We start from the raw sequence: 13305 nt of genomic DNA, 5'->3' as shown, positions 1-13305 counted from the left end.
TGCTGGTAGCATTCCAGAGTACATGCATATCATGCTTTTGATACAAACATATAAATCTGATAAAAACTTTAAAACATTCCTAGCCTAAGAGATCAGGCTTCTTAAATTTACTTTATTTCCATAGTTTGCCTGCGGAGTTGATACTCCCTGAAATTACAGACACATGCACTCATACACATTCATACAAAGCACAGAAGCCTGATCCCTGGCCACCCTGCAGCTGAAGACTGTACGTTGCCATAATTCTGGTGCAGCCCTAGAAAGTTCCCTTGTCTGGGAAGTCTCAGCATTCAATCATGCTTCTTGCTCTAAGCATGCCCAGCTAATACTGTTCTTAGAGGATTCATGAAAACGTGGGATAGAGTCAGCTACTCCAGCTGTATTCATGGTTTTTATGCTCTTTCAGAAGAGCAGTGAGGTGCAATCAGCATCTCATTTTCCAGATAACTCCTTTTTCTCCCTGTGGGGCCAGAAAGTGTAAAAGAATATCAGCTCGTTCTTACTCGATACCCATAACAAAATAAAGACCGTTCTTTGTCCTCAGTTCTATTCTTCATCTATACGTTTAGTTCACAGAAGAAACACAACATTTTCTAGGCTGTAAAGCTGCAACATTTCTTTGGGCATGCTGTCAAGATCATCTATTTGAACTACTGTCAGCCACTGTTAGAAGCTACATAATATGCCTGTTGTTTCCACTCGATAGTTTGCAGTGTACGATAAATAAGAATGCACAAAGGAAGTAAAGATGCAATTGTGTCTCATCTTGCTAATTTAATGAATTAAATGGAATTCATTGTTTCTGGTTTTAGTTTTCTCCTTACCCTTCTTCTATCATGGAATTATTTATCTCAAAGCTTTCCACCAAAATACATAGGGCCAAAATCACAGTTGTCATAAATCAGAATTGCTGTACTTATATGTGTGAGTTCTGTTTATTTGTACAGCTGATAATTTACTCACACAGTTACTGTTGATACTTACACATAATACTGTTGATACTGTTGATGCTTACACATAAGCATCCATAGTTAGATGCTATTAAAATATTCTGTGGCCAGTGCATATAAGGAAGATTACAAAACACTGTGACATTTTGACTTGATATTTTTCCAGTGGCAACACAAGTGTTTCGACACAAAAGGTAATCTCTCTACTTCTGGGGTGTACAATGACATTACACTACAAACTCATTTGCTTTATTATGGTGACGTGTAGATCTACTGTTTTACTATTTTTATTGTTTTACTTGTTAGATTCTATGTAATCTTATATTTCAGCTTCCTTCACTGAGGTACTATTTCAACCAATTTCCCTGTCCCATAGGTTAGGTAGGACTCATTTCTCCTAGCTCTTATCTGAAAAGTGGAATAATCTAGGCTAGTCATGTAGGTTTCCTTTGTAATCAGTGTAAATGGAGTGATAAATCTAGAGGGTGACTCATCTAATCCTAAAATGGTTGAACACAACAGGAGACAAATTGCCTTTCAGAAGTGCCTATCTTTCCTATTTCTTATTAAGGAGGTAACACTGACCAGATAATTTACTTAGATTAGAAGTCTAGTTTCTAGATAGCAAAAATCAGAAGAAACAAGTTCTTCATTAGCGTTGGTTGGGTGCAGTTTGGAGATATCAGATCACTGTGGCAGAAGAGATATCAGCATGAACTGTAAACCTATTCTTGGCGAAGACAAGGTTACCATCTGGCAAGCTCCATGGTGCTTTCTCTGGACACCTATGATCCCAAGAACAGGTCACAGAACTAGCCATGTGCTGCTGCAACTTCTAGTGGGTCACCAAGGAATAGAGGTCAGAAAGAATGAGCACCACTCGTTAATGATCTCCACCTGGACATTGAGCCATTGATGACAACTCTTTGAGTGTGACCATCCAGTCAATTCCTTACCCACTGAGTGATCCATCCATCAAATCCCTGTCTCTCCAATTTAGAGACAAGGATATCAGAGGGAACAGTCCCAAATGCTTTGCACAAGTCCAGGCCGACGACATCAGTTGTTTTTCCCCTATCCACCAATGCTGTAATCCCTTCGTAGAAGGCCACCAGATTTGTCAGGCACGATCTGCACTTAGTGAAGCCATGTTGGCTGTCATCAACCACTTCCTTATTTTCCATGTGCCCTAGGATAGTTTCCAGGAGGGTCTGCTCCATGATCTTGACAGGCACAGAGGTAAGACTGACTGGCCTGTAGTTCCCTGGTCTTCCTTTTCCCCTTTTTAAAAATGTGGATTTTTTCTTCTCTTCTAGTCAGTGGGAATAAGCAAAATCTATTGTACATCAGGTTTAACTGAACTGCATATATCTAGCTTTTATTGTTCTGGGGGAATTTGAGGATTCTTTTTATTTGTCTATATACAGGATTCTACAATGCATGTTCACATCAGCTACGTGTCAATATGAGCAACTTTGAGTAATATCTCCTTTTGACACTTCCAGTACTAAAATGCAGATGTTAGCAGTTATAATCCTTCCAATTTCTTTCTTCATAACCTATAACACCCACTTGCTTTCTTCCACCAAGAAACAAGTTGTTGGGTGAACACTATTTGTTGGATCTGGTTATGTCAGCATATTACTTCCCTCAACAGTCTCTACAGTTTCTTTGCAAGAGGTTTATTCATCTACAGTAGTAGGAATAAAAGTTAATATATGTCAGCTTCTCAGCTGCCACAGATAGCCACCTTTGATTAGACAGATACTAGGAGACAACAGGGAGAAAAATGGACCAGAGGCAAATTTCTCACCATAGCTCTGCCAGTTGTATTTGCAAATAATTAAACTATTTGTATTATTTTACAGAAAAGTAATGAGGAACCCAAATGAACTCAGAGAACCCAGGCTATGACCTAATGAGAAGGATAAACTCATTTCCTACAAATAACAGCAAAAGTTGACAAAGCCATTATGCTGATTAGCTACAGTTTGGATGAGCAACCAGGACTGAAGAGATGCGTGGAGTCTGGGGCTCTGGGAAAAAATACTCAGAAACCCATCAACCTTTCTATCTTCCCCTCCTATCAAAAATAGCCTCCTGCTGTCCTGGGACATGAGATGTGGCCGGTGACAGTAAAAAACAGGTCATTAATCCTACGGAAGTCAGCATAAAACTTCACAAGTTCTCCACTAAAAGCCATTTGATTAAAAAGGCAAAAGTCACTAAAGGAAAAGTATTTATGATCCAGCTCTGCAATGAAAGATGTGAAGCCAGGTCAGGTACAAAGAAAGGTATCTGACGTATTTTCCTTTCCCATCATCAAATTATTCCTGCTGTTCAGTAGTAAATAATATACTATGGTAAGGAGCTGTACACAGAATAGAGATATAGGAACAAAAAGCAGATTACACTTTTGTTATGTTCACATCTAATTGACAGAAGAACAGTGATAGCCATTTCTCCAGCATTTCATAACTTTTTGAGAAGCAGAACTAATGAGGTTTTCTGGAATCAATAGCAGCACTCAGCAGCACTGGTCCATTTGGGGCATGTTTTTCACACTAACCATGGTAACGGTGTCAAGTGTTTCTGTTAATATAACTCTATGTCACTTGCCATACCATGTAATATTTAATTACCTTTCTCAAACATACAATTGCTTTTTAAATTCAGCAGGTGATTTGTGGAATTGTTTGATTGTATCCCTTGGAGCTGGCCTGTCACACCAGCCTAGCTCTTTGCCATTTTCAATAGCACAGGAAGAAACAAACTGGATAAATGGATGGCAAGTGTTCACACAATGCCCAGGCAGTAAACCTAGTGGGATTTCACAGTAAACTGATGCTCAGAAAGTGCAATAATATAAATGACCAATTCATAGCCATAGAAACAGCTGTAGGTTAGCAAAAGGTCTTATGATTGTCAGTTAGTGTATCATTTTAAGCAGTAGATCATTTCCTGATGTTTTTTGCCTGATTGATTCAATGGCTTTATCAGTTTTTAGTGACAATATTTGATTTCTACATCCTTTTGGAAGTTTCAATACAAAATCAGAAGCTTTTTGTAAGACTTGGTTGTCATCCCTCATTCTTTCTTTTCATCTGTGACTGTTTATTTATTGAATTTATTCCACCTACCTTCCAGCTATTAGCTATATATTGTCTCCATAGCAATCCCTCTCTTCTCCTCAGTACAGAAGCAAAAGGAGAGGCTTGGTAATTGTGATTTTAGATGCAAGGTGCCATTTGAATGTTTTCAGGAGTGCAAACAGCAGGGGATGTGGCATTTCTGACACTTTATGATAACATCACTGTGTGAATTCTTTTTTCCATATTCATGTTTCATCAACCATTTGGAAATTCTCATTTTACTTGACTTAGTTTAACAGTGGTTCTGCTCACACTTTATAAACATTAACAATATCAACTTAATAATACAGTGTTCCTCTCTTCAGGCTGCTTTCCTTGTGCAATTTTACATTTATACCACAAGTCTTAAGACTTTATGAATTATCTTTCCCATAATGTGAGGGAAAATCACTTGATTAAACTCCCAGGATAACAGATGAATAGGAGTCTTCCTCCCCAAAACACGTGTCATGTCCTTGCTATAACTCTGGCTTTTTTACAACAAATATGGTATTGTTGATATGAAGGAGGTCCACTTAGAAATTTTCTCTCCAGAAATAACAACAGTTAGTACGTGTCTTTTTTCCTTGGACAACTCACAGCTAACCCCATGCTTATGAGAAAGAATACATTCTCTTTGTGCGTATGTGTTAAGAACCTTATCCCAGGAATTATAGGTTCTGCTTCCATGTTCAAGCAGTCTTTGTATCATGACAAAAACAGCACACAACATTTATAGCTTATTATAACAGAGTAAGCTGAGTAACATATACATTTACTACTGACTTCAACGTTGCTAGATAGCAGCTGAAATACAGTACTGACATTATGTCACCATGAAGGTGGTTGTTATTATTATTATTTATTATTTGTAGAATTAATTAAGTGTGGATGGCTCTTTGAAACACAGAAAGCTTTAGGCTATACCTTGGATAGCTTTCAGTCTGGCATGAGCCTTAACTGTAGAAACTATGGCAGCAGGGGCAGACACGTTTATATATAACACTGGTGAGGAGCATCTAAGCCAACAAGGATTGATAGAAATTTGATAGAAAAGACAGTTACTTTTAATATGGAAAAAGCAAGCTATGCCCTATACCCCCCAAAATAAATAAATAAATAAATAAATAAATAAAAGGACAGTGAAATATAACATTTTCCAACTAGAAAGAACTGCAGGGGAAACTTAATTAGAGACTATGAGCCAAACTGAAGTTCAGTCAGCATCATAAGACCTACTTTTAAAAAATACAGCAAAGGGTACTGTGTTATTAAACACTATACTTATTTCTCAATGTCTATACAGTTTTGTACGGTCAAACTAAATGAAAAGGAATATTTACTAGTAAGCTTGTATTTTCTTTGCTTTGAGGTAAATAAAGTCCATTATCAGATACTCTGTAGCTAAAGAGTTTGCTGAATTTCACTGAAATTCTTTAAATGTTCATTACAAATTCAGTGAATTCAGTCGGATCAAGATAAGGGTCCAAATAAGATATTTTTATCTTCTTTGTTGAAAAGTACTAAAGTGTGGGGGAAATCTTTTTTTTTTTTTTTTTTTTTCCCCTCTATCCCTCTGTCTTTCAGTTTATTCTTCTGCAAGTTCCACCAATTTTTATGTGTTTTTGCTGTATTGTGGTTGGAGAGGTCTTTATCAATCAATGAGTATATTAAAAAATAAAAAAATAAAAAAATAAAGAAGGAATTATTAATCTGTCAGGTTCCTGTCTGATTATTTATTGTCAAACAGTTGTTGATTGCTTTATGACTTCTTTGTCTGTTTTTGGCAATGAACTGATTCAATAGCACTTTCATAACAAACACACTTCCTACTATCAGGGACCCGTCACTCCACAACTCTGCACGTATATGAGGAGATGATAAGCTTCTTCAGCTAAGGACCACATACCAGGGTTCTGCAAGTAGATGTAGCTCATTTATTTATGTTCTCGCCCTAGCAGTCTCTCCACACAAGAGCTCAAGAGGAGGGAATGCACCTGGAAGAGCAGAGCATTTGGAAGCAAGCCACCTTTAACAAGCAGATTTAACTATCATTTATCTTTGCTGTTATTTAACAGTAAGAAAGGCTCCATATAAAGTTTAAATCTCCTGTGTACTTACTGTGTTAAGAGATAGAAGTATTTTGGGATAAATCTCAGATTAGTTTTATTAGGTTTAAGAAAAAAAAAAAAAAAAAAAAAAAACACCACAAACCAACAAATAGCAGCCTCAAGAGATCAACAAGTATCAAATTCAGGAAAACCGTGCTGGTAACAGACATTGGTGAACAATTTAAGTTATAAAAAACATTTCTTATTAACAATACCTGTTCAATGTTCAGTATTGTTTTGAAACATATTTATTTTTTACTGTTCTCAGACTGTTTTTTGTATACTTGTTCCACAGATTGACAGCATAAATCTTGGCAAAAACAAAGAGTAACCAAAACTAGCTATCCTCAAAGCAGAACAGACTGCATGACTGCCTTTTTCATGATTCAAGCATTAAAAAAACAAACAAACAAACAAAAACTTCATGATAAAATTAACGACTATAATTCAGTTTATACATAATAAATACAGGAACCTGAGGGCAGGAAAACCTTATTCTTAACACAATTTATAATTAATTTCGTAATAACACTACCATTTGTGGATATAGAAATGTTTAAGGAAAAAAATCAGCGTGAATAATAAAATATTGTCTTTAGTCACACAAAATCAAGATACTAATATCTGCAACACTGATTTGTATAAATAAACCGTTTACTAGCCTCAGTTACTAAAAATAAGTTTCCTCGTTGATGTGTTTTAACATGACTGTCCACAACAATATTTGTTAATATTTATTGGGGAACATAAGGGGCCTATTATTCTCAAAGGAGGAATACCATAAAAGGATCATTCATCTGAAATGATGGTATGTCAGCAATTAACATTCTTGTTCTTATCTTGGAAGTGAAAGAGCAAATGTAAAGAAAGACAGTGAAAAATAATAGCAAAGTTAGCAAGCAGGCTTGTGATATAGCTCCTCTGTACCAGATTAAAAAATATGTATCTGTTTGTAAAGCCTTAGCCGTTTACAGTATAAATTCAATTCAGTGAAATGCCACACATAGTTTAAGACCTTATTACCATTTGGAGTAGAGAAAATTCACACTGCTGCAATGAAGTGTTTACTGATGCAAGTGTATTTTTTCAAATAGATTGTTTTTCAGTGAAATTACTGCTTTAGCTTAAAGAAGAACAAATAAGCATTAACGTAAAGTACTAAGCAACAATTTTGCAGTTGAAAAAGCAGAAAAAAAAAGCAGAGGTGGCAGCATGCTAGCACAGAGCTAAATAATTGGGATTAGTGAATTCTGGAATTCAGTTCTGTACCTAAGTTATTCTATAGCTATTTTAGAGGCACAGTAAAATATTTCTCAATAAAAATATGCATATTCTATAAAGATCAATAGCATATCTTATCACCAATCTGTTGATTCATTAAACATTTACAATGCATTGCAGGTTTTTTAAACAAACAGGTGTCAAAGTTTGAAGAAGTCCCAGATTCATACTTCAGCCTAATTCAGTCTTCTTATTAGTATTTAGCTTTCAGACTGAAATAAAGATTTCTAAATTTGAATATTAGAAAAGTAGATGAATTAGAAAATTGATCATCATACTGAAAATAAAAGATTTTTTTTTGTCATTGTTTTTGTTTTTTGTTTCAACTCAGCTAAATATGATTCTCATTTTGCACAATGCTGAACATTTCTGTGTTGGCTGATCATGGCCCATCTGCATTATATAACTGTCAAAAGCCTGTCTTGGCCTTGGATCATGTTGAAAGCAACTATTGTACAGTGGGTTAGTTGCCATTTTTATGTAATTCTCAGAAAATGTTCTAGTCCACATTTAAATGACTCTATGACACAAAATTTCTCCCAGCATTCAATCAGGCTTTTGTATTGCTTTGAATAGGCCCTATTAAAAAGCAAAAATATATGAATAGAGATACCCCACTGCGTGCTTCAACCCACTAGAAACTGTAACATTCTTGTGAATAAACATTACATATACACATATATAAAGAGGAAGTTAATATGAAAAAAGTACAGTATGAAAAATAACATTCATATTCTAGTAGTCTAGGCTGGTTTGGCCATGGCAGTACTGCAATACCTATTCCTAAGAAAAGTGAAATCTTTGCATGATACCTTTATTGTTCCTCATCCCTGAAATCTAGGTTGTTTGGTCTCTTATTATGGCCTTAAATAGGGCATAGCAGACTATGAATGTTTATAAGTTTTTCAAAGTGTGGACACTATTACAGGCAGATACTCAGACACAGACCTTTCAAACTGTGCTGAGGAGCCAGTTAGCCAATTCTGCAATCTAAGCATGGCACTGCTCAAAAGCCTTCCTTGAAGCATGGTAATGCAAAGGTTTTTTTCTATGGCTCTGTCAACCCAGAAATTGCCATGCTTTTGACCACTGCACACTGTGGGCATTCCCTGCATAAAATCAAAGCACTGGTAGTGCTGGTAATCGTGTCCTTTGTCTCTGTAATCTCCACAGACTTGCATCAGGTGTTCACCCATGATGCCAAAACAGGAAAGTGCCCAGTTGTAGGCCCCATTATTGCCCAGTTATTGTCTCTGCAGTTCTCACTGTCATATTTATCAGTTATGTGTACTAGCCTCTTTGGACATCAGATCACAGACTGAAGAGTTGGCCTACTCTGCTCAACAATATAACTGCAATATTTTTTAATGCCAATGCCAGCCTCTGTTCTCTGTCAGTCACTGACATTTGAAACTTCAGTAAGAATCAAAATTCAGGAGCCAGATCCGGTTAAAGGCTTGGTAAACAACCCTGTATTGTGTGCTCGCACACCCATACTTCTCTTTTTCAACTGCGTTTAGGTGGCTTTTAACCAATAATGTAAATCAGGCTTTGAACTATAACTGTAAGACCCAGCAGCTGTTAAGCTAGTAACGAGCTTAGGAGGAGCTCAAAGGAAAGATGAAAGTTGTTGGGTACCTCCACCATGTTTCATAATGAATAAAAAAGTCCCTTTTACTGAAATCACAGATTTCTGTATCACAGCTATCTGTAGCAAGTCACACAGCTTTAGTTTAACTAAGGGACCACTGTGCTGTACCGGGAGTCAGCTTCCCTTATGGGATCTTTCACAAGATCACATTAAGGCGATTTGTAGTCTCTAATTAGAAGATTTGCTACAGCTCATTTCTAAACTATTTTATCATGGATATGCTTACATTAAGGGGTTATTAAAAAAGAGTACCTAGTTTGATGTTCCATATATCACTTACCCTTAAATCGTACACTTGTCATTTGAGATAACTAAGTTTCAGTGGCCTCCTCAGTGCACCGCCTGGTATGAGAGGACTGCTCTGAATCCGTGGCGTCCCCTCTGTAAAATACAGCTGGGCGATGCCTTCTGAAGGGGTTGTCCAAGGCACAGCGAGGCACAGGGCAGCCAGCCTCTTCTGTTGCCTCTCAAATTCCTTACCCTTTTTATTAGAGAATTCTCCCCAGTCATTTTTATGACTATTTTTACATTTGACTATTTTTACACTGACTAGATTTTCAGTTTCCTTTTTTGGTAGGTCCACACTAGCTCTTTATTTGGTATTTCATTATCAGTCTAACCAAAACTTCAAGAAGAGGTAAAACACCTGTTCATAAACTTATTGTTTAGTTATGTAAATATCATATATATACCTTTTTTTTTTTTTTTTCTTCAGCTGCAGACTTTTCATTAGTTTCTGACCTACTCTGAACCCAATCTTTCCTGGAGTCATAACATACCGCAACACAATGAATCCTACCTTATATTCTTAAACATAAAGTTTTGTGAATGGCTGGATTAAAGCCTATCTTCTCACAACTGGTCCAGCATTATTATTATCTAGGTCATTCTATACAGCTTCCCTAGACTCATTATTAGTTAATGTTTTGCCAGTCTGTGTGTCATGTGGCGAGCTTTATCAGATATGGTATGATACTGAATTCAAAGCTATCAAGCACACTGTTGAACAGAACAGAAATTAGTCCTGTTTTCTACAGAACACTTCTACAAATCCTATACATCAGTGAGAATCTGGACATAATATTTATACAAATGTCACGGATGACAAAAATACTTATCTATATAAAGATTATATATTTTATATATATATATATACATTTTAAAAATCTGTCAGCTCACTTCTAAATATCTCTAAGGTCTGAATCATGGATAAGGCATATTGCTGCAATTTCAATTTGAATGTCATGGAATACTTCCTCAAAAACCTTACGGATTTTCAAAAAAAAAAAAAAGATTTATTTTTGGAAATAAAATGCAGTAAAATGTTGATTGCAATTGGTTTTATTCCTAACATTTTGTTCATAAGAAAGTGAATTATGTATGTCTTCTGTTATTTTGCCCAGGATGTTTTCAGGCTAACTAGCTTACAACACTGGGGCTATCCTGGCCCTACTGAGCTGATAAGTCAGACATTCATGAGCTGCCACTGTTTCATAAATAGCTGATAGTGGGTCTGAGTATGTTGGAAAATGATCAGAAAAGTGCAGCACATAGCCTCAGGTGTTGACATTGGTGTTTAAGGATCTCATATTAGAAAATGGCAACATCTATTTAGGCCCTACTATTTTAGTGTTAATATCAGATTTATTTCTTATAATATTTCCTTATGTATGAAATAATTGCTACTTTTTAGTATAACTAAAAAGGTACTACTACTAAGTACTTACTAGTACTATATATTGTACTAATATATAGTACAATAGCATCAGATTCAGTTCTGTAGGAACTGAAATTTGTAGAGATGTACTGTTCATACATTAATTCAACTTGGTTCAGAATCTCTCCTTAAGTACAGAAGCAAACTATAGCCCAAACACATGCCTATTTTTTCTATCAAATCAAGTGTTGTGATGGGACTTACTCTTAGTTTGCTCCAATATACAAAGGAAGCTTAGATAAGTGATAGAGAAGGCTTCCTTGTGCTGAAGGAAACCCACCAAATGGGTCAGTTTAGAACTTAAAATTATGAGAACAAGGCTTTGCTTGTTTGTTTTTGTTTGGGGGTGTGCACATGTGTGTAAAAATACAGTTTGTGGATTCCAAACCATTTTGCACACTATGTATCTGGTTTCAGTCCTAGACAAAGTTCAGGGGAACGCTGCCCATTGCTGGGAAGCCTGCTCTGAAAGCAGAGCCCCAGGCTACAGCCCAGCCCTGGGAGACCAGGATGTGCTGAGAGGCTCCGGAGGTGGAAACTCGTGAATTGCCAAGCTGACATTTGCAGCTATTCACTGAGATAGCAATTCTTATCCATTAGCCAAGGAGCTGCTAAGAATTGTAATGGTTTCTTTCCTGAAATCCTTTGAGCTGTGAGCCCTGCAAGCCTGAAAAGGAGCACTGCAAGCCCAAGGCCCTAGCAAGTGACTTTTTGCAGCCCTGCACTGCCCCCGGGAAGGGCAGCTGCTCAGTCACACCATAAAGAATAATATCAAGGCAGCATTTAAACCTCAGATTGTCTTGTCGCATCTTCCTGCTTTTTTTCCAAGGCTTTCTGTTCTGCAGCTGATGACCCACTCTGCTGCTGGAATGTACTTGCTTGGGCCTCCCCTCGGGACCAGCTCCTGCGGCCTGTTCCAGCTGCAGCTCACTGCTCGCTCTGGCTTCACAGCTCACCTCCGGCCTCTCAGACCCTTTGCCATCTTTACAGCGATCTAGATCTTCCGACCCTAATTCCTGTTTGCAATTTGGTCCTCCTGATTTAGGGGATAGTTTAAGTTCTGACTTTCTTGTTCAAGTTTCTGCTTTTTTAACCTGCTAAGTGCCTTGTGGACCACTTTGTGCTGCTGCTGGCCTGTCTGACCCCAGGCTGACTTTCGTTCCAGAGCTGATCAGTAGGGCAATGGTCATCCTGCACACAGCGTGAGCGTCCTGCAGTAACAAACAGTACTCAGTCCTTCCTGTTTAAATTCCTAATAGCTCTTTCTCATATAAAATATTTCCTGTTTTTGTTCCCTTAGATACTTCTATCAATACGTAGTCTTCTTAATTTGGGTTCCTCCAATTCTTTCAGCAGAGGCTCACAACTCAGTTTTATAGTTCTGCTTCAATTAGGGAAGTATCTGGGTCTTCCAAATGCCTCTTATGAGGGAAGCCGAAAACAGCATCCATTTTCCTGCGAATAAAGCCTAGATACTGGCCTAAACTCAACATGACGGAATAAACTGCGTAGAATGGTTTGTCAGATTATTCCATCAAGTGATCTCATGTCACAGACGAGGAAGAATTATTTTTGCATACGGGGGAAGGGAAGATATTATTTTGCTAAGCAAGGCTTTTACTTCTAGATTCTATTAGCACTTTCTTCAACACTGTGGAAATCAAAGTTAGCAACCAAATTTTACCTGTATTGATGACAACATTCTTCTTTCACTAGAGTGGATCGAGGATTTGGAATTATTAATACTGTTGACAGTGTTTGGGTAATATATTTTAATATATTATGTCCACTGCTAGCCATAGCGTTTTTAAAACAAAATATTACTAAAGTATTTTCTCATTTTGGAAATAGATTTTATTCCTCTTTCAACATTATATTTTTATGTTTGTGTTACTTGATTTTATTCTCTTAACACACTTGATTCTGCAAATTTTATTCTTGAAAAAAAAAACCTCTGCCACAAACCTACTATATTGTGTTTTCCTTTTTTTGTGTGTGTGAAATTTAAATGACGGAAAAGACAATGGATCAACGGAATGCTCCAACAGAAAACTTCTTAGCTTTCAAAAGGATGATTACATTCAAAATATAATTTATAATACCAGACACCATTAGATATAATGTATTATTCAGCTAAACACCATAATGGTATTCAGTTCATGATTAAAATTAAAAATTAATAACTTTGCAACCATTGATTTTCTGTATTCTGCACATATTGAAAAAAAAAAAAGTGAACCAGTTACTTGAAAAGAAGTAGCAGTTCATTATTGCTATCAGATTTAAGGACATTAAACATGTAAACAAACAAAATAATGAATAGCATAACCCACGCAACTTGGACTAATATGATATTAACACAGAAGTGGAGCAACTGCCAAGGCAAACAAAGGAACACCAAAATGTAACCCACTAAGGGGTGAGTTTGCTTGTTACTGATCAGAAGGTAAAGGAAGAAGTATTA

Source organism: Cygnus atratus, chromosome 1 (genome assembly GCF_013377495.2).
Source record: "Cygnus atratus isolate AKBS03 ecotype Queensland, Australia chromosome 1, CAtr_DNAZoo_HiC_assembly, whole genome shotgun sequence".
Lineage (NCBI taxonomy): Eukaryota > Metazoa > Chordata > Aves > Anseriformes > Anatidae > Cygnus > Cygnus atratus.
This window is presented reverse-complemented; position numbering follows the sequence as displayed.